This window comes from Arachis hypogaea, chromosome 1 (genome assembly GCF_003086295.3).
Source record: "Arachis hypogaea cultivar Tifrunner chromosome 1, arahy.Tifrunner.gnm2.J5K5, whole genome shotgun sequence".
NCBI lineage: Eukaryota > Viridiplantae > Streptophyta > Magnoliopsida > Fabales > Fabaceae > Arachis > Arachis hypogaea.
In genome coordinates this window covers 64,362,855-64,386,117 of record NC_092036.1, presented here as the reverse complement: position 1 = coordinate 64,386,117, position 23,263 = coordinate 64,362,855, and positions in this window count along the sequence as shown.

Genomic DNA, 23,263 nt, shown 5'->3' with positions numbered 1-23,263 from the left:
GATGTAACAATTAAAAGTCTATGACCCAATTTCATTCCAGATCCCTTTTTAAACCCTAACTCAGAAGTAGCGTACCACTTCTTCCTCTCCATCATCTTCTTCATCTTTTTCTTCTTCCCTGCTCATTCTCGTAGCCGTTGCTCTGCTAGTTGGATGATGGTTGGACGTGCAGATGAAGGAGAGGGAAGTTCTATGCGATCAACGATAAGGAGGCCAAGTCAGAGTAGAACCTCGCGAGTACCAGAGCGGTGTGGGTGTGGGAAACGTCCTGTGCTCCGATGGTCTGTAGCGGAAACCCACCCAAATAAACCTTCTTTGGATGCCCGAATTACAACGTGAGTGTTTCTTGAAGATTTGTTGTTGAGTATTTTGATGGTAACTGTTAAATTTCGTGTTCACAGAGTAGTAGAAGAAGATGGTGTGGATTCTTTCGATGGACAAACATTGTAGAAAATGATAAAGGAAATTTGAAAGACATTGCGGCATACAATAATGAAGAAGTGAGCGTCAGTCTTGCTTTGAGGATTGGCAATTTGGAGGCTGAGTTAGGGACCCAGAAATATATGATACAAATGTTAGGATCGCTGTTTTTTTTCCTGTTAATTGTTGTTTTAGTTGTGATAGTAAAAATGTAAGAACTATTTTTGAAAGCATATGTTAATGAATGTATGGGAACTCTTTAGTTTATTGGTGTGTTCTTTGTAGATAGATTTTACAAAAATGGAATCCAAACTGAATGAACAGAAGAGGTAAATTGATAATAGTAGTTGTTGATTATAAACAAGACATTGTCAATATAACACACTATCAAATGACCACATAAGGATAAACAAAATGATACAGCCACCAATTATGAAACAAGAAGACCCTCAAGTTTAAACTCTGTTAAAATATTTACTACCAGAAAAACCAAAATAAACCATACAGTCTAGCTATGAGCTAGTCTTGTAGGGAAATAACAAAATACTCAAAAAAAAAACAACCAATGCCCAAATCCCATATATATTCTGAAATCAGCAGCTAGAACATCCAATATCAAGTGTTTTTCTTCCTTGGTGCCTTGAACTGTGGTGTTGGAACAAACTTCATAAAATTTGTCAACTTTGAAGATGTGGCTGCACTTGCTCCTTGCATGGGATCAATATAAGTAGTTACTAGCTGTGGTGAGTCCCTCCGTTTGGTTGGTAATTTATGTGGCCTTTTTGTTGTTGGTGGTGGTGCCTGAGTTAACCATCAAAATTAGTATGAGTTAGTGTGAAAAGGGGAGTTATGAGTAGGAAGTAAACAACAAATGTTTTGGGATATTTTATACCTCATCTTGTGTTCCACCATAGCTTGGTTGGGATAATTCAACATCTTCACCTTGTGGTGCAGCCACTGGTGGTGGAAGAGTGTTTGTAACACCTGCACCAGAAGGAATGTCAGCTGCTTGTGGTCCCGGAGTGGCAGTGTTGCTTACTTCAGCTGCAGGTGTACTCTCAGTAAGAGTAGCTTTGGCCTTGGAAGCTGCCACAGCAACTATTGCAGCTGCAAGAGCAGTAGCAAGCTCATCAGCTCTCTTATGTTTACATCCTCTCTTGGTGTGGCCCTTTACACCATAATATGTGCATGTGAATGGCTTCAGCTGTCTCTTTAGAGTAACAGTTTGCTTGGGTTTCTTATTTACACTAGTACTCTCATCAGCGTCCATTCTTCTTTTGGTTGTGAGTTTTCCTGATTTTCGTTTGATATTAGGAGCTTGCGGCTGATTGTAGATTGATTTTTACCACATGGATTGTCCCGGAAAAGGATTGATGTAATGTTCATAGGTCTTCTTGTATGAATCCATTGTGACCAAGGGGTGACAGAAATCCTCTAGTCTCTTGTTGACCCGTGCAAGAGCAGCACAGGCATGAACACAGGGGATGCCTACAGTACACCAATCAAAAGACAGTTCAAATCCAAACCATGTCAGGTAATAGTTCAAGTAAAAACACCTATTTTAAAAATAAAGATATTGTAAATGTAACAAAAATTACCTGTTAATATCCAGAATTGGCAGGTGCAAAGTCTTTTTCCTAGATCGACAACCATGTTTGTTGGGAGTCCATGGACCTCAAACTTTTTATAGTTTTCATCCCCGGTCTATATTGGAACCCAGTTCTTTGACTCTTTCCTAACCTTTTCTAACTAGCTCTGAATAACTGGAGGAAGTTTTCTGACGTGGTTGTTCAACTTTATCTTGTTCTTTGCAATGGACCTCATAATGAACATCTTACCTCTTCAAGTAGTGTGATGATTGGCTTGCTCCTAGCCTCTTTGATCCTTGCGTTGAAGACCTTACAATGTGTTGTTGCATATATTATCCAGCTTTGGCTTGTGGCTAAATTGAGACTTCGTTCATGAATTCCTAGGCCACTTGTTAAGGTATGTCCATGCTTCCTCACTGACTCTCTTGATCTTGTCCATGTTGCCAATAAAATCTTGGAAGGTGGTTGACCTTGCAGCATCGCAAAGGAGTCTCCTCAACTCAAGATTCTTCCATTGTTTGTTGAAATTTCGCCACATGTGTCATACACAGAAACGATGGTGGACCTATGGCATGACCTCCTCCACAGCCTAAATCAACCCTTGCATATAATAGAAAGATATAACAGAAACCAAACTACCTATACCATCTATGCTAATCTCATGAAATCAAGAAGTTAGCATTATTCATACAAATTAAGACATAGAATCATTCATTGCAACTAATTTATACAATAAACAGATATACATTTTGTCTACAACATAGAATCATTCATTTAGAACATAGAACCATTCATTTACAACATAGAATCATTCATGTACAATATATAACCAATTACCTTCTGTATATCAGAAATGAAACACCACTCGTTAGTCTTATAGTCTCCTAAATAATCGTGGAGTAACTTCAAAAACCATTTCCAGTTCTCCTTGTTTTCAACGTTGACTATATGAATGAAAAATTCGAGAGGGACCAACTTGATGCATTTTTTGCAATTTGGAGGACATAATTAGTGCAATTGGGAAGTCAGTGACTAAATAGGTGTATTTTGTGAATCTCAGGGACCACTTTAGGGTTTAATTCTACTAACCATAATCAACCGCTATATATTTATAGCGAGGAGTATCAGTTCAGCATATTTTGTAATTTATAGTTATTATTAGTATTTTTAATGATGTGAGATTATATTTAATGATGTGAAATTATTTACTTTTTTGTTAGGCTAAATTTTAATAAAAGTACTGATTCCATAAACTTTCTCTATTTATAATATATATATGTGTGTGTGTGTGTTTCCAATGATGTGAAATTATTTACTTTTTTTGTTGGGCCAAATTTTAATAAAAGTACTGATTCCATAAACTTTCTCTATTGATAATATATATATATATATATATATATATATATATATATATATATATATATATATATTTTGCAAAGTTAGAAATGAGACTCGAATCCATGTAAAGAGACTATGTCATTTGAGTTATAGCTTGTTGCTATGTATATAATATATATGATATTTAATTAATTTTTAACATATGTTTTATATATAGTTAATTTTAATAACTAATTTTTTATAAATATAACATAGTTGTTGTGTTGATTTAATAATTTTTTAATAAAATGCAATAAAAATTAAAAACTCAGTTTAGAATTTAAATAAAATATATGAGACATTTTTGAAAAAAAATTCATTTATAGAATAATCATATGATATTTATAGATAATAAAAAAATAAATATATATTTTTTAAAAAAATAGATATTTCTTACATTAAACAAAAAGTTAAAATAAAATTCAATATTCGATTACAATAAATCATATCAAATAGAAATAAAGATAAATATGAGTTTTTTAGTTTCTTAATCTACATAAAATGTATTGCAACATTTTAGAATATTATCTTTTCTTCCTCGTCTAAGTTTAAATCATTTCCTAATCTAAAAATATTTCTATAAATAAAATACAAATTTTAATGTATCTTTTTTTCATATCTCAGTCATATATACTTGTTCTGAGAGTTATTTGAAACGTTGATTTGGGGCTGAACGTGAGGTTTAGATCCCTTTGTATGGTAACGTCTGACTTGTCCATGCCGATGTATCGCCTTTTCGAGTTACTTGTGAGGAGGTGGGAGGTGGTACCTGCAAGAGACTCCGATACTTAAATTAGCAATGACTTTAGACAGGTTTTTAGTTGATTACAAAATAAATTATGCCTAGGGTGCCAGTGTATTTATAGTAGAGTTGATGATTACCTTTTTTAGTAGTTCCACCTTTGTTGGTGGATAAACGTTCCCTTTATTTTGGGAGTTTGTTAGGATCTATCTTTCAGGAAAGATAGAGATAGTTGGAGAGATTCGGGAAGGCAGTTACTTACTTAGATAAGCATAAGCTAACCCTTTTCATCATGTCTAACCTTTGTAAAGAGGTCAGGTATGTGGTAGAGACCACCCTCTTAGGTGGCCTTTTCATCCTTATTAGGCCTAGCTTTTGTGTTTTGGGACAGGGTATGAACAGTGCCTTTACTCGAGGTCGTGCTTTACAAAGTCGGATTCAAGCAATTAGATGACTGATGAATCCATATTTGACGATATATTTTGGTTTGATTTAAGTGGATTTCATCATATAAACCCACATTTATTCACCTAAATAACATGCTTTTGTGTTTTCTCTATGAATTATGTCCAATTGTGAAAAACATGCTAATTTGTGCTTAATTTAATTAATTTTATCCCACTTTCATCCTATTTGATGCCTTGATGGTTTTGATGAGTAATTTCAAGTGTAATAGGTTGGAATGGCTTGATAAGAGTGGAAGAAAAGCATGGAATTGGAGAAAAAACATGAAGAAATTAATGGAGAAGCACACACTGGCGTGTGCGTACGCATAACCTACTATGTGTACGCACAAGAACCACTCAGCCATCTGTGCGTACGCACAACTCCTTGTGCGTACACTCAATAAAAAAATCAGCAAGTGTGCGTAAGCACAAGTCCCAGCACGTGACTCATTTTTTGCAAATCGCTGGGGGCGATTTCTGGGCCTCCAAAGCCGAGTTTTAGACCTTTTAAAGCTGATTGAGTGCTATATCAAAGAGGTCCTCTTTCCATGTTAAAGGGGGAGAAATTATGGTTAGTTTAGCATCTTGTAGGTCATTTTCTAGAGAGAGAAACTCCCCCTTCTCTCTAGAACCTAGGTTTTTTAGTTTAATTTCTTTGTAATTTCTCTTTTTAATTCTTGTTTTCATCTATTTTTTCTACCTTTCTTTGTTCTACTGTCTTAATTTCCTTTGTTTATCTTGTTAAGTTCTCATTTTGGCTATTTTCTATGTTTTTGAACACTTTTGTTATTTTAATTTCCATTTAATGCAATTTATGTTTTATGTTCATTTAATGCTTTCTTGAGTTTTCATTATTATTTTCTTGCTTTTGGTTGTTAGACTTTATTTTTAATGCAATTTAATTTGATTTTATTTTCATGCACACCAAATATTTGATAAAATGCTTGGTTTAGTTTTCACTTAGTTTTTCTTCACTCTTGGCTTGAAATTGATGACTTTGGTGACCCTTGAGTCATTGATGTCCATTCTTGTTTGATATATTAGAGTAGTTAGTTGATTTGGTTTTCCTTGACTTTAATTGACCCATTAATAGTGTTGACTAGGACTTAGGGATTGAAATTAACTATGCCTATTTGACTTATCTTCGATGTAAGGTTGACTAAGTAAGATTAACTCTTCATAATCATCATGTGTTTGTGGTCAATGGCTAGGATAAGTAGCCTTAGCTCTCAATTACTTGTCAAGAGGTTTCTTCCCCCATAGCTAACAAAAGAACATTTTATTGCAACTCCTAGGAAAGATGACCCGAATTTTAATTACTCTCGGTTAATTTGTATTAGAAATATCAAAATTTGATTGAGAGGATCCATTTCCGGTTTGGACTATACTTACAACAGAAGAAATTCTATTTTATCTAAATTCTGAATTGACATAATTCTCTCTTATCAATGACCAAGTCAAAATGTTGAGATGTGGAGAAGTTGTTTAGTAGTTTTAAGGTCTGAAGCCAAAGAGGTCGACTCAACATGATTTGAATGATGTAACGTTTTCGTAACGTTACTCCGTAGCTTTTTGTGTACTTTTTTCTTACGCTATCATTTTGTTGTAGTATAGTTGTTACTTTGTTGTTTTGTAACATGATATTACTAGTCATTTTTATGTTCTGTTCGACTTACTCTCCTTATATGACTTGTTGCTAAGTTTTTTTTCTAGAACTGATTTGTACAACTCGTTCTTTCCGAGTTGTTTAAGGCTTATAGGCTCTGTATGATTAGTTTTAGCACATCTTACTTAACCAAAAAATATTTCTTGTCCTAGTTTCGTACAACTCATTCTGTTCAAGTTGTTTTGAGGATGCATGACTTGTTTTAATAGAAATCACCTTTCTAAAACTTATTCTGATTTTGTACAACTCGTTTTATACCGAGCTGTTTTGTAAATTTGTTGCACGACTTTATTTTTGGTACAAATCGCTTATTTCAAAACTCGTAACTATTTCTGAGCATAACCTCATCTTGCTCGTTCGATGCGAGTAGTTTAAGGTTTTACAATTTTTTTCATTTCAAATTGTTTTAATTAAAATGTGACTATTCCTTGATCTAATTTTATACAACTCGTTTAAATCTGAGCTATTTTTAGGACTTCACAATTTATTTTACAACTTGTTTACTTTGAGTCCTTTTAAAGTATCAAATCATCTTTATAGCCATCAGACTTCATTGCTTTATCCATTGTGCACCTGCTCGAGGTCGAGCTGTATGAAGTCGGACTCGACAAATCAAGCGAGTAGAATTTTTTAATGAACTCTTTCAATGATTTGTTTAACTCATTAAAATTGAGTTGTTTCTAGAGTGATAGAATTTTATACAACTTTTAATACAAATCGCTTAGATCATATGGTAATTTTTTACTCGATTTCGTTCAACTCATCAGCTTGAGTTGTTTTGAATTATCAAGCCGTATTATAACCATTGGTCATCAATTTGAACCTCGTCGCTTTTTCTGAGCGACCATAAAAAAAGTCGGATCATGATTTTTGCGCTTTGTCAAGCATAAATTGGCGCCTTAGGTAAAGAGATTATATGTTTATTCCATGCCCTTTCTAGTTTTTACAAGGTTGTCATCCTTGTGTATGATACAACTCGTTTTTACTCGAACTATTTTAATTGGAGGATTGTTTTAACGTTTCAATTTTTTTCAAAATATTTACAATCCTTTCTTTCCTTTCCAACTCGTTTCTTTACAAGTTGTTTGGTTGAAGGATTCTTTCCAACTCGTTTTTATTTTTTACAACGTATTTTATATCGAGTTGTTTCAATTTTGCTTTAGTAATTTATTTTGATATAAATCACTTTTTAATGATTTGCTTTAATGATTTGTGTTGATACAAATCACTTTTAAAGCCTTGCTCTCAGGTTGACATGACTTGTGCTTGATATAAGTTCATTGAAAGTATGATTGACTGGCACAACTCATTTAAACCGAGTTATCCTTATATTATAGTGGATGCTAAAATAAGTTTTCTTTGGATAACTTGTTTTTGTGAAGTTTGTTGCATTTTATACGGCTTGTTTTTAATACAGGTCGTTTATTTTTGGAACTTGTAGAGATGAGCTCGTTGGCTTGGAATTTTGTATGATTTATTTGTTACTCGTATGGGTCAAGTTGTTAAATCGTATTTATGCCTCGAGGGGCATATTTAGTTAAGTTACTTTTGCGATTTGTTCTAAACACAAATTTTTAACCTATTTGGCCCTAGCTGTTTCGAGGTATTTTTTTTCAATTTGCATATGTAACTTCTTTCCACTAATTAGTTTCTTGTCGCTTTATCCGAGCAACCTCTATAGGGTCGGTCTGTGATTTTTGCGATTTGTTGAGCTTCAATTGGTGTGTTTTAATTGTAGAAAATCAATTTCCATGAAAAATTTTATTGTCTCCTTATGTTGGAGGCATGTCATGACCTGAGCAGTTCGTCACCCTTGAGATCGGACACTTTGTAATAACCCTTTACTAAGATTTTAGTAATCTTGTAGGGTCTTATCCAATTTGTTGTCGACTTTCCTTCGCCCGACCTCAATAGTCTGATATTATTTCTTATTAGGATGAGGTCTTTTGTGGCGAGTCTTGTCGTACCCGTAGCTAGGGGCGGAGCTTTTCATGGGCAATGGGGGCGATGGCCCCCACCCCCAAATATTTTATATAAAAATATGTAAGATTTTGTTAGGTAGACAATAATTTTTGTAAACAATGTGAACAATAAACTCTAAAATAGACCCAATAAAGTAAAAATACACTACACCCCCAAATTACCCACCTAAATCTTAATATTAGGATAATCATTCGTACACCTAGTGAATTGAATATCCGATATATCTATTGTTCACATTATTTAGTATTTTTATTGTCTACCTATACTTTTCTAAATAAATAGTACTTCTTCAAACATATTATTTAGCTAATTTGGCTGTCTATCTTTTCAGTAAACTTATTTATGTATATTCGAAACTTACATAATTCATTCACTTGGTAACATTTTATGCCAAATTTAGTATAATGGGCTTTAGACTTTGGTTTTTTACCTAATTGAAATTTTACAAATTGAAAAAAAAAAAGCTGATATATTGGACTATAATAAACTTTGATAATTAGTTTTTGACAATAATTTAATTTAATATTATTTTAAGTTTTATTAATTTTTTAGATACAAAATTAAGATATTTAATAAATATTAGTGTCATAATATTCAAAGTTTCAATCTTTTAATTTCCAAGCTAAATTCTAAACAATTATAATTTCATGTATTATCTTTGAAAAATTACATAATTTTTTTATCGATTTATTTTAATATTATTTATATTTTTCTATTTTCTTAATTGATTTTTTTATCAATAAAAAATTCAAATTATCAATTAGCCTATATTATAATTTTTAATATTTATCATTGTAATGATAATTTCTTTTACATATTTAATATTTTATATATTCTAATTTTTTTACAATATAATGATAAAAATCAAAGAATTATATTTTTTTAAAAGAAAGGCTAATGTTCAAGAAAAAAAATAATATAATCTATAATATCAACATTTATTGATAGTTTCACTACTCTAATAAATCATGAAAAAAGTGATTCAATACAAGTATATAACCTTTAAAGACTCAAATAATCATAACTAATTAATAAATTTGATATTATTTGTTTGATCTTAGTTCTTTAAAATGAAATCCTAAAAATAGTTAGTTTTAAGTTTGGCAATATCACCGAAACAACAAAATAAAATTAAAAGATGTTATGATAAATAACATCAATATAAAAAATATTTAAATAATTATTATTTATCTGGTATAAATTATCCAAAACGATTTCAATATGTTTGGTTTAACATTTTTTCTTTGTAACTAAAATAAAAATACAACATATTATTTTCTATTTTTTAAATTATATATTGGTCCCCTTAAAATTTCTGTTCAAGCTCCGCCACTGCTCGTAGCCATACTTTGTCTCAAAACCTCTTTTCTTGTCCGAGTTTGCTCTCCAATTTCTAAAAAGGAGGCCGAGTTCTTTTTTTGTGTGTGCTCCGACTTTATTGCAGAATGTTGCCCTTGGTTTTTCTTTATTTATATCGGTGGAAATCATGGCTTCTGTGCCATGTATATGTTGAAAGGGAGATTATTCGGTGGTAGTTTGAGTTTTTTTCATATGCTTATATCATTTGTGTGAGCTCTGAAAAATCAGTCAATAGAAGTCTACTCGTAACAACTTTTTGCTGGTGACTTGCCCAAGATGAATACCACAGATTTTACTATAGGTTTCATCTAGAACCTCTTGTATTCGAAGTAGGGATGCACTTTGATAAAGGTGTTGAGATCCCTCTTTTATAGAGAATATTACAAACTAAAGTGTAGTGTTGAGCTTCTTTCATTAATCTCCGTGCCTCCCTTTACTCTTGAGGAAGGATGTTGAATTTGATATATTCAACGCTTGGAGTTATCCATCCCTAGATTGTAAGGATGTCTGTCTTGTTGACTTCTTTTGATATTGAAGGTGGCTATAGTATTTCTTGAATCAGGATTTTATTATTGTCTCCGGCTTTGTACTGGCTAGTTTGGAGAGGGCATCAACTTGACCATTCTGCTCTCGGGTTATATGCCTGACCTCTGTTTCATAAAACTTGGCTAATTTTTTCCAAATACCCCATCATAGTAGGATCTTTAGTTTGGTAATCACCATTGATTTGTTGGGTTATTACTTATGAGTTGATTAAACATTGTTCTCTTCAAGGCACCAAGTGCTTTGGCCATTCGAAGGCCGACAAGCACGACTTCATATTCAACTTGGTAGTTAGAGGCTGAAAAATCGAACTTTAATGAGAGTTCTTCTTGCTGAGTTCCTTCTTCATTCTTAAGGATGATCCTTGTCCCTCTACCAGCTTTGTTTGATGATCCACCTTCCAGTCGTGGAACATCCTTTTTGCTCATCGGTATATTTTGTAAGGTAGTTGGCCATATATTGCAACTTGATGACCGTCTGAGCTTCGTACTTCAAATCGAATTCGGATAGCTCTACAACCCACCGTAGCATCTGCACTACAATATCCATTTTTTGGAGGATATACTTCATGGTTTGATTAGCTCGGGTTTTGATGGTGTAAGTTTGAAAGTGGGGTCACAATCTCCGGGATGTTAAGATCAAAGTATATGCAACATGCTCAATTTTCTGATAATTGAGCTCAGCTCCTTGTGGTACCTTTTTAGTGAAGTAGGCGAGCTTTTGCCCAACGTCTTCTTCTTTAAATAGTGTAGCGGCTACGGTTTTGTTGACGACAGCTAAATATAGGATAAGCTCTTCTCCCGTTTTATATCGGATAAGAATTGGAGGCCGAGGCAAGAATTTTACGAATTCTTGAAAGACTTTTTCATATTCTTAGGTCCATGTGAAGTCATGTCTCATTTCAAACAGGTCAGTTTAGCTTCAATGCCCCCTTTGGGTGGGCATGAACCCCATAAAATTTTTTTGCTTCTACGGTGAATTTGTACTTTGTGGGATTTAGCCTCATCCCATGGTGCCTTATTGTTTGGAATACTTCTGTCAAGTCGGATTACAAGTCGTGTTCACTCTTTTTAGAGGAGACTTTAATTGTTCTGTCTTCTGCAAGTCCTCTTGTGATAGCGTGGATGCGTTAATCCAAAGTGCTTATAGATTTTTTGTGATCTTTTTCTATCATTGTATTCCTATCTTCTTTTGTGGTCCAACGTCATTGTAGCAATGTATAGTAATTAGTCCGACTTCTTTCATTATTGTTTTAGATTGGCAGAGGAGGAGGTCTTTTTCTATGGCATATTCTTATGTGTATACTCACTAAAAAAATACATAATAGAATGTAGGAGTGATACATATTACCTCGGGACCTGTGTCTCTTCTGGTAATGACTTTGATGCCTCCTTCATGGAAGTGACTATGCTGCAAGGAAGACTTATATTTATGTTGTCTCCAATTTTACCGTAGTTGGTTGTGCAGTTGTATTTTTTGTGCTAACAAATCCATCAAACAAAGTTCTTTTACAAGACTTTTTGTAGATTCTGCCATTAAGTCTTTAATTAGACCGGTTATTTTTTCTACTGGAGAGTAATAAGGGTCTTGTTTACTCTTTTCCTTCTCACATATTTTCTCTTGCTAATTGAGTTTTCTTTTAATGTTCTTTTTTTTAATTGGCTTTTGAGTTCATTTTAGTTTGCTTTCTACAATGACTTTAAGACGGTGCTTTCTTCTCCTTTGTTTTGGGTATGCTTTCTTCTTGGATGCCATCCATCTTTATTGGTGTGAAAATAACATCAAATTCTACTCCAAAATTATTTTTTTATATTCATTGGCAATGATGCAATTTATAGGCAACCAACAAAAGATGTACCATGAGAATTTTCAGTGTTATTCACTACTTTGTTGTAATTGATTTGTGAATTCAATGAAGAAAAAACTGAATTCATCAATTCATTGGCTGATTGGGTTGCATTTAAATTGGCTGATGCTACATTTTCTGACATAAGTTGGGAAAAAATGTTTTATTATTTTTATCTACAATATTTTTCATTCCTTCTTTAATTACTAACCAATATATTGTATCTTATTTTTTTTTCTTAAAATCTATGTATTTGAAACATACAACTGCTCCATTTTCATGAGTGGGCAGACACGGACCAGGTAGAAGTCCACAAAAATTTTGATAAAAAACATAATTATATATAAATGTTAATATTTATTTTATTTGTTATATTATGTTTATTCCTAAAATAAATAAATAAATTAACTAAAAAAATAGTGATAATTAGCTTCATGATATTAGCTAATTATAAGTTATTTGGAATATGTCTTAAAATATCAGTAGTTCATTTAAACAAATGTCAAAAATTTAAATTTTACTTTGTACATATAATAATTTGTTGGACAATGATAGAATCTTAAATGGAGTTCAAATCCACGACATATTAATTCTTGATCTGTTATGCTAGAGTATACTATGAAAAAAAAGATAAAATAAAATATCTATACATAAATTTTACTTTATATATTTTTGCCCCCATTATTAATTTTTTCTGGGTCCGTCCCTGTAAGTGGGTATCATGATTCTTTCTGAGGTTGTAAGTTGGCACCGATGTCCTTGTGCTTCCTATTCCATGAGGAGATTGGGATCAATCTCGTTCCCTTTTCTTTTTTTTTTTTTTTACGATGGTGATGAATTTGCAGCTTCCAATCTACCATAGTTGGTGTTGTCATCATCATATTGAGAAGGTGCATTGGGGGCTGGTGTGTTAGCAGTGGCTATGAGTGCATTATCCTTGTCTCTACCGTTTGGTATATTTAACCCAATTTAATTGTAGAAGTACAATCATCATCCCCATTTGATGTCGTCTGCCCATTGGGAGAAATTTTTATGGAGTTTTTGGTATTCATAGAAACTGTATTTTAGCCTCTTTTTAATATGCTTGCATCCTATTCATGTCGAGTACTTGTTTGACCATCTTGTTGATCATCCGCCATTATTAAGGGTTGAGCTCCAGGTCCTTGACAACGGCTCTAATGTTCCAAAAGTTACCTAAAACGGTGATTTGAGCCTGAACATGAGGTCCAGACTCCTTTAGTGGCAGCGACCGACTTGTTCTTGGTGCCGAGGTGCCGCCGTCCGATTTCCTCGTGACGAGATATGGGTGGTACCTGCAAGAGACTCCGATACTTAAGTTAGCAATGACTTTAGGTAGGTTTTTAGTATATTAGAACGTAAATTATACCAGGAGTGCCATTGTATATATAGTAGAGTTGATAACCACCTTTTTGAGTAGTTCTACCTTTGTTGGTGGATAATCGTTTCCTTTATCTTGAGAATTTGCTAGGATCTATCTTTCAGGAAAGATAGAGATAGTTGGAGAGATTCGGGGAGGCAGTTACTTATTTAGATAAGTATAAGCTGCCTCTTTTCATCGTGTCTGACCTCTGTAAAGAGGTCGGGTATGCGGTAGAGACTACCCTCTTAAATGGACCTTTCATCTTTATTGAGCCTGATTTTTTGTGTTTCGGGTTAGGGTATGAACAATACCAATATACTTATATTATCTATAAAAGAAGAAAACTAAAGGAAGAAAAGTAGAAAACAAAGATTATTAAAGATTAAAACAAAAAGAAAAAATAAGCTAGTAAATCAAGAACCAAAAAACAAAGAGAAGAGGCGGCAAAAAAAAAAAAACAAAAAGAAAATGGTGGATGAAATAGAAGTGAGACAAAAAATGATACTTTTAAATAATATATATTTATATATAAATATATATAAATATTTTAATAATTTTTTTATTGTGTAGATAATATTTTTATTATTGAATATATCATATTTTTTTTTAAAAAAAAATCATATTTGAATGATCATTTAAAAGTAAATTTTGATTAGATTATTAAAAAGAAGTGAATGTTATAATGCCTTTAATATTTAATATTGTATCTAACTTATTAAAAATGATAAATAGATAATATTTAATAAATTTTAAATATTTTATTTTTTATCTTTAAAAGTAAATTAGACAATTTAAGTACTACAATAAAAAGTATAATAAAATTTATCTTATAAAATAAAATTTTTTATTTAAATTATTTACATATAATATTTACAAAAATATATAATCTCTAGACTGTAATATAATTATCTATATGTACATATATCTCATATTTGAGTGCCTAAAAACTAGTTAAAGACACACCTTAGGTACACTGTACCTGAGATATGATACATAAAGTTAAAAAATGGCAAATTGGCATACTGTAGCCATAACAAAAATTTTGACACTGTATCCAAGATACATACAATTTATAAAAAAATATTTATATATTTTTTTAAATGATTAAATAAATACATTGAAACATAATTATAATCTAATATAAATTTTAAACTGTTATTCAAATTTCAAACACTACATTAACAAAAATCTTATGAGCTTATTAAAGTATAAACTCAAAAATTATTAGTTAAATAATAAGTATTTTTTGATTAATGTTATGATTCATAAATAAAATTATAAATCATATAATGTATAAATAATCTTCGATCTCATTAATTATTAATAAGTTAGTACTCTTTATATAATCAACAAGGCCATCAATACAAAAATTAATTTTATTTTTAAAAATTATTTTATTAAAAATAATTAAATTAAATTTTAAAAATTTACATTTAAATGAATTAAGATTCTTAAATAATTTTTATAATAATTGAGTATTTTTTATATTAAAAATTTAAACTTTTAATAATTAAAAAATAATAAAAATAAAATAATTTCATTTTTAGATCATATGTGTTATAGTTTATTTTATTAATAATTTAAATATAGGTAAATTTTATTGTAAATAAAGAAGAAACTAAATTAAATAGATATTACGAAAAATATTTTATATTAGTAAGAAAATTAAATAATAATAATAAGTCTTGAAATATTAATTATAATAAAATCATAAAAAATACCGTAATAAAAAATAGTACATGAATTAAATAATTCATAAGTAAAATATAAAAGAATAAAGGATAGATATATTATTTAATAATTTTTTTTATAAATTATATGTATTTCGAGTATAATGTCAGAAATTTTATTATAACTATATCCAAGATATAGTACACTTAATTTTTTTAAACTTTATGTATCATATCTTGAGTGCAGTGTATTCGAGATATGTTTTTAATTTGTTTTTAAATTATGTATTTAGAATATGAAAAGTATGTGCATATAGGTAAATATACTACAGATTATACATTTTTATAAATATTATATTTAAATAATTTAAATAAAAACCTAAAAAATATTATTAGAAAATAATAAAATTTTGAATATTAGATTTTAAAATATGAATAAATTATTTTTATTTAAAAAAATATTGGCTCTATACGTATAATCGTTAATAAATTAATGATATCTCATTTAAAATATAATAAAAAATGATTGTGAACTTCTTATTAAACATGTGTGTGGCAATGAGGCGATAGGAATAAATTTTTGTCCTATCCTATCTCGTCATATCTTATAATAATTTGTATAGAATCTATCTGTCTTATCCTTATTTGCAAATATTAAAATTTATACTCTAATTCATTTTTGGGAATACCTGTTCTGCATTACTTTTTAAAAAATTTAAGAATAATACAATTTTAAACAATATTATTAATAATTATATATATATATCGGCTCAAATATTTTTTAAATTTCTCCCGCCTAAAATTTCATCCTACCAGAAAAAACCTGCTTCGATCGGGTAAGGGTAGGGTGGGCCTATGAGTTCGGATAGTATTACCACCTATGAAGTAAAGATACTTTTACGGAATTGTTGTATCCGCATGTCGGACACATTTTGGATATGACAATCATCGACACTCGTTGGACATGCGTGTTTTCGATGTCCAACGAACCGTATCTTAGTAAAAATAAAAAATTTGTTGCCGAACAAGTTTGGATATATCTAAAAATATCATCATATGTCAATGTGTTTAGTTTTATTCTTAATATGTATTCTTGAAATGAGTTTTAGAAGTAGTATATATTATTATTTATTAAAATAAAAAATATTTTAAATATTTTATATAATTAAAGATTAATTTATATTTTGATGTCAATAAAATATCAAAATATCATTATAATTTATCTAAAAATTTATATATATATATATATATATATATATATATATATATATATATATATATATATATATATATATATATATATATATATATATATAGCGTATTCTTATATTTTATAAAAAATTAAAATTTGTTTATCTGTATATCTTGTATCGTATAGTATTACGTATTAGTATCTGGATTTATGCATAATAGAATGTCATTCCTATTTAATCAATAATAACTAAATTTAGAATTTCTCATCGTAACTGAATTAAACACAATATATATATATATATATATATATATATATATATATATATATATATATATATATATATATATATATATATAAAATCTTTTAGTACATGAATAAATATTTGATATGGTCTGAATTCCAAAAATAGTGTTTTGCTAAACATGAAAATTAATAAGAGATGCCCGACATGGTGATTGAGCATCCGTGAAGGGTCACGTAAAGAGCACCCCCACCAAAATCGCGAGGAATCAATTAAAGGCCCAAAGGCAATGGGTCATGAGAAAAGTTCCCTTTATGTGATCACTTTTTCTCTTTGTATTGTTGTGTCTTTTATTTATATTCCTACCTATCTATAATTCTGAGTCTCGGGGTGACCAAACTTACCATCGAATAATATATATATATATATATATATATATATATATATATATATATAGACACACACTTATATCTGTATGTGTGTGTGTTTTATATATATATATATATATCTGTGTGTGTGTTTTATATATTTTTATAAGAAAAATTGTGATTTTTGTTGAGATGTTAAGGATGTAATTCTTCACCTTCTACCGGTATTTTTATTCTTTGAAAAATGATATTTATATTTTTTAAATAGTTTTTAACTTAATTTAATATACTGATTAGCGTAAAAAAATTTACATAATTATCTAATCAGATTATATATTTTTAAATATTTTTTAAATAATAAATTTAAAAATTAATTAATGCAATTAATTATTTGTGAAAAAGACTTTTATTCTAAAAATACATAAAAATTAAATTTACATTTTTCGTATATCTTTTGTTATTGTATAAAAGACATATTTTTTATTTTCTATTAATTCTTATAAATTATTTTTAGAATAATTATCTAAATTATTTTCACTATGTTCAATTTCAAAAGTATTTTATCTAACATAGTTATTTTAGTCGTTTCGTAGCAAAATTTTGAAAGTATAAAACACTAAAAATGAAAAAAAAAAAAAAAGAAAATCAGAGTGATAACTACAAAATTGAATAGATGTAATGGCTTTTGAAATGATCATCCCATGAGATAACTCCTCTTTGCCCTCAAAACAGTTCCAAAAAAAGTTGTTGGCCGTAATTCGAGTAGTGATTGTAGAATATTCCATCACTAAAATATTTTGATTTTTATTACTTGGAATTTACCCTAACACAATCCGACCTTATTGAACCAATAAAGTAGCTTGACTCTACCAACAAATTATTCAATGTCTTTATGCAGGCATGATTATTGCTTCATTAGGTTTGAAATTTGAAACCCGAATTAAATGTTTTTAAGGAAACCAAGTAGCAGTTGGATTAGGCTTCTTTGTTTAAAAGATGTTTAAATATATTTTTTTCCATGATAAAGGGAAAGACTGAGTTAACAACACGACTATCTCACATTATTTTGCAAGAGTATTCTTTTTTTTTTTCGTGACAGTGAAAGAGTATTCTTTATTTATAGGAAACAAATAAAACAAAAATTCCACGACCAAAAATATAGAAAAACAAAGTGGGAGTCCAAGGCCGATATGTTTTATTTTGGATTTTTTATTTTAATAAATAAATTAATTATAATAATTATTGAAATAAATATTTTAAAAAATATTTATCAAAATAAATACTTCTCTTATTTCGTTTACACTGTAAACGAGATAATTTTGTACGTATCGTTTACAGTGTAAACGACGAGATAAGACAGATAGACGCACGAATTTTTTATTTTTCAAATTTAAATCAATACAATTGTATCATAATTTAATCTAAAATTTTTTATGTACTTTTTTTAGTACTAATTGATCAACCTATCTATTTTAATCTCTTCTACTAACCATTTTAAGTACTAATTGCATGCTAAAGTTTGGACTATTGATATTATTAATATTTTTTATTATTTTCAAAAAAAATATTTTTTTTGCAAATATATGTATCTTGTTTACACTGTAAACGAGATATACACGTGTCACGTTCATCTGTCTTATCTCGTTTACACTGTAAAATAAAAAATCCTTTTATTTTTGGTTAGGCAAGACCAATGTTCTTACTCCTACTTTTAGAAAGAAAAGTGGGTGGATTCAGCCCACGAAAGGGCCTTTGGAACTTTTAGATTCTATCCCCTACCATGACAAAAAAAAAAAAAAAATAATAATAAATAAATAAAAAAGATTATATCCCCTACATTGAATGCGTTATAACTTATAGAGTAAACTACCATTTTTATCCACAAAAGTTGAATACGCTGACACATCTACCCATAAAAAAAAAGAAAATTACCATTTGTACTTATAAAACATGAGTTTCATACAACAAAATTATCCATACACTAAAAAATCACATAAAAGCCCCAAATTATTCTTATCATCATCTACATCATCTTCCTCCCCCCTCCCCCCTCCCCACCTAACCACTCTATCATCTTCATCTACTCATCACCTTACCACCACCATCACCACCACCACCACCACCACCACCAACCCCAAATTGCCTCTATTTCTATTTTTGCAGCTTCCACTGTCAGCGACCATCCCTCATTCTCTCTTTCCCTGTCCCGCCCTTGCCGACCAGAAGACCTTCACACCAGCCTCTGCTTCACCGCCGCCAGCAACCTTAGAGCCGCAGTGCCCCTGTCTCCTCTCTTCACCGCCGACTACCTTCACTTACCGTGGCTACTTTCTCCTCATCACCGAACCAGCGCCAGCTGCCACCACCACAGTCCTGTTTGCGAACCAAAATCACGGCGAGCTCTCTCTCTCTTTCTGCCTCTTTCGCCATTTTTCTTTTCTCCTAGAAAAAGTGAATCCAAATACTTGAGGCTTCTGTGTTTGGTTGTTCAGATTTGATCCTTTCTCTTTACTCTCTTCACACCTTGGATCTGTGTCTTTTTCCGGCCTATTTTTGTTAGCTTTCTCCACGACACCCTTTTAACTGTTTTGTTCCCTCAAACAACTTCACACTCAGCTAAAACCAAGATCTAATTTTGACTCTCATCCATCATCATCCATTTTAAATCCTTCTTTGGGTTGATTTTGATTCCTCCAAAGGTGATTTTTTTTCCGAGTTAATTCATAAGGTCACTACTTTTTAATGCAATGTGCTTTAATTGAGGCAATGAAGGTTATGATGATGAAGGAGTGACAATAAGGTGGTTTGTGGCAAATGTGTTTCGTAGCAGAGAAATGGAGGTTAGATAGAAGGGTGTTCAGGTGATGCACAGAGAGAGATGGGGGGATGATGGTGGTAGTGGTAATAATAAGGATAATTTGGGGTTTTTAGATAATTTTTTAGTGTTTGGATAATTTTGTTGTGCGGAACTCATGTTCATGGGTATAAATGGTAATTTTCTTCTTCTATGGGTAGATGTCTCAGCGTTTTCAACTTTTGTGGATAGAAATGGTAGTTTACACTAACTTATATCCAGACCAAAATTAAATTCTCACTTTGTTGTGGTGGTCAACCTAGAAAACCCTTGCTTTATGGTTTTTGGTTTTTTATTCAAATAAATATACTAATTATATTACTTTTTGATATACACAAAAATAAAAGCTTTGACGTAAATTTGCAATAGTGTTTCACTGTGTTGTGGTTAAGGTTTTGAAAACTGAACCGGTCATTGAATCGCTCTAGTTACTGGTTCATTAATTTATTAGTTCAACCGATTCAATCATGGTTCAACCAAAAAAACTATTTTATAATAAACACTTGATTCTATAAAAATTTAGTGAATAGAGCAACTAGTTCTAAACACTCTTCTACTGTATTTTTTTACTTCAAAAGGGGATCATAAACAACTAGTTCTATAAATAAACAAACTATAATGATATACAATGACAAAAATAAGCCAATGATGAAATAATAGAGGATTTCTCTCTTCAATTCTATGTTCAAGCTTGTAGCAGACCAGAATCAACAGAGTAATATCATTGAAATAGTCTTCCTTTTTAATTCTTATATACCTTAGAATTTTCTACAAAATGAAAATTGAACACAACACACAACCTTAAAACAAAAACAAAACAACACTCAGAATCATCACCTCTTTCAAACACAGCCTTAAAATAAAATAGAATAACATTCAGAGTTTGAGCATTGATCACAAGAAATTAATTCCTGAAACAAAACAAAAACAGCAAAACAACATTCAAAGTTTGAGCATTGATCACAAGAAATTGATTTTTGAAACAAAACAAACAATCAACAAAACAATGAAAACGGAATTTTTTTCCTTGAGAAGAAGAAAACAATGGAACCATGAAGCATATAATAAATCAATGATCACTAATATCCAGCAATAATCTTAAAGACAACAATAAATACACAACAACAATTTAGCAAATAAACAAGAACAAGAGCTAAATAGAAAATCTAACAAATTAAATCGCAGCACCCTAACAATTTAGCAAATTAAAACAAGAGCAGCCCAACAATTTAGCAAATTATCAAGTTAACAAGTTCAAGAACAGAAAATCACAACAAAAAACAAAAAAATTAAAAGCAACAGAAGAACAACAACACAAGAACAATTAGCAAATTAACAAGTTCACAATAATAGTTAAAATTTACCAGAACAACACTAATGTAAGTGGAATCATCATGCTAATATATTTTCTACAAAGATGCCATTTGTGCAGCTAAAATTTCCTAATTACTAAGATCCAATTATTCTAATTTCACATGAAATTAACTTACTAAGTTTCTAAAAGCTAGAAATTATAAAACCAACCAGAAATATAGTTGAAGCATTTCATTAAACATGTTGGGTGTGGTAAAATTAAAACGAAATAAGAGAATACAAAGCTTAATATTAATGTGATAGAGAAGAGAACATAACTATTGTAACTTTAATTCAGTCTATGAAAAAATTCAAACCACTACCAAATCAAATAGTTACTTATTGTAATAGAAATCAGAAGTTGTAGAGTTTGAAATAGAATATTGGTGTTGTAAGTGTAATATTACAAAAAAAAACAAAATTCATACCTAAGGTTAGAAGATGAAAGTCTGGAAAAATACAGAGCTGGCGGGGATAGGGATAGTGGCTAGCAAGATGTGGCTGAAGGGTTGGTAGGGTTGAATAGAGCTGGCGCTGACAGTCCCTAGAGGTGGCTGTGATTTTCGAGGGCTGACATGGCGAGGGAGCGTGGCTGCGCGAACAGTGGTGGTGGCTAGATGGAAGTTTCGCCAAAAGCTTGAGGTGGAGACCGGAGACGTGAGAACTGAGAGCGAGAGGTGAAACTGAATTGTGGAGGCTCGAGAGGAGAGGGGTGAGTGGGTCTGTGGGTGAGACTAGAGTTTGTTCCCTTTTGGCCCTTTCTTCAACATGTGAAACGCAGCATTTTGCCAGCCAATTTAAAAAATTAAATTGTGAAACGCAGCATTTTGCCAGCCAATTCATCGGCGAGCAACTACGCGCACGCGCGAAGCACGCGTAATCGTGGTTAGGAGAAAAAGCGCGTACGCGTGAAAGGCCGTCACGTGCTGCATATCAGAATTCGCTGGGAGCGATTTCTGGGCTCCTTTTTGACCCAGTTTCAGGCCCAAAATTCCAAATTAGAGGCTGCAGAGTGGAGATGGGGGGAGACTTCTCATTCACATAATTTTAGGTTTAGATGTAGTTTTCTAGAGAGAGAGGCTCTCTTCTCTCTCTAGGTTTTAGGTTTTTAGGTTTATTTCTTCTCAATTTTAGAATTCTACCTTGGTTCAATTTAGGTTTCTTCTACTTTAATTGTTCTAGTACTTTGATTTATTTATTTCTCTTGTTGATTTGTTTATTTCTCCAATTAGGTTTATGAACTTCATGTTAGATTCAATTTCTTACTAATACAATTTGAGGTATTTCATATTTATTGCTTCTCTCTTAATTTGTCATTGTTGTCTTGCAATTGGGTATCTTAGATTTTATTATCTCTTATTATTTTTTATGTTTTTATTTTGTGCCTTCCAAGTGTTTGACAAAATGCTTGGTTAGATTTTAAATTAGATTTTTATGTTCTTAGCTTAGATTGAGTAATTAGAGACCCTTGATTTATCAAAGTCTCTTGTTGGTTGGTGATTGAAACTTGCTAGTTGGCTTGAGCATCACTAACGCTAGTCTTTGACTAGGACTTGTGAACTTAAGTTAACTTTACTCACTTGACTTTCCTTCATTGTTAGAGGTTAACCAAGTGATAGCAAAAAGGCAATTACCATCACAAGTGACTATGATAATAGGGATAGGAATTCTAATTATCAATCCTTGCTAGGACTTTTCTTAATTATTAGTTTATCTTCTTGTCATTTACATTCCTTGTTCAATAATTAAAAAACCCAAAAAGATACAATCTCATAACCAATTATAAGTATACTTCCCTGTGATTCTTTGAGAGACAACCTGAGGTTTAATACTTCGGTTTAATTTTATTGGGTTTGTTACTTGTGACAAACAATTTTTTTGTATGAAAGGATTTTAGTTTGTTTAGAAACTATACTTGCAACAAGAATTTATTTGTGAAATTCTAAACAATCAAAAATTTGCTCATCAAAATGGCACCATTGCCGGGGAATTGCAAACATGTGCCTTATTATTGGTTATTGTATATATTTGCTGCTTACTTGTTTGTTAGTTTTGTTAGTTTTAGGACTTTGTTGCTTAGTTTTGTTAGTTTTTGTTTTTATTTTCTCTTATTGCTATGAATTCTCACCCCATTGGCTATGAGTTTAGTTCTAATTATCTTGTAGAAAATAGCGATTACAATGAGAACATGCATCAAGGATGGGACAATCAAAGGTGGGAGGAGCCTCAA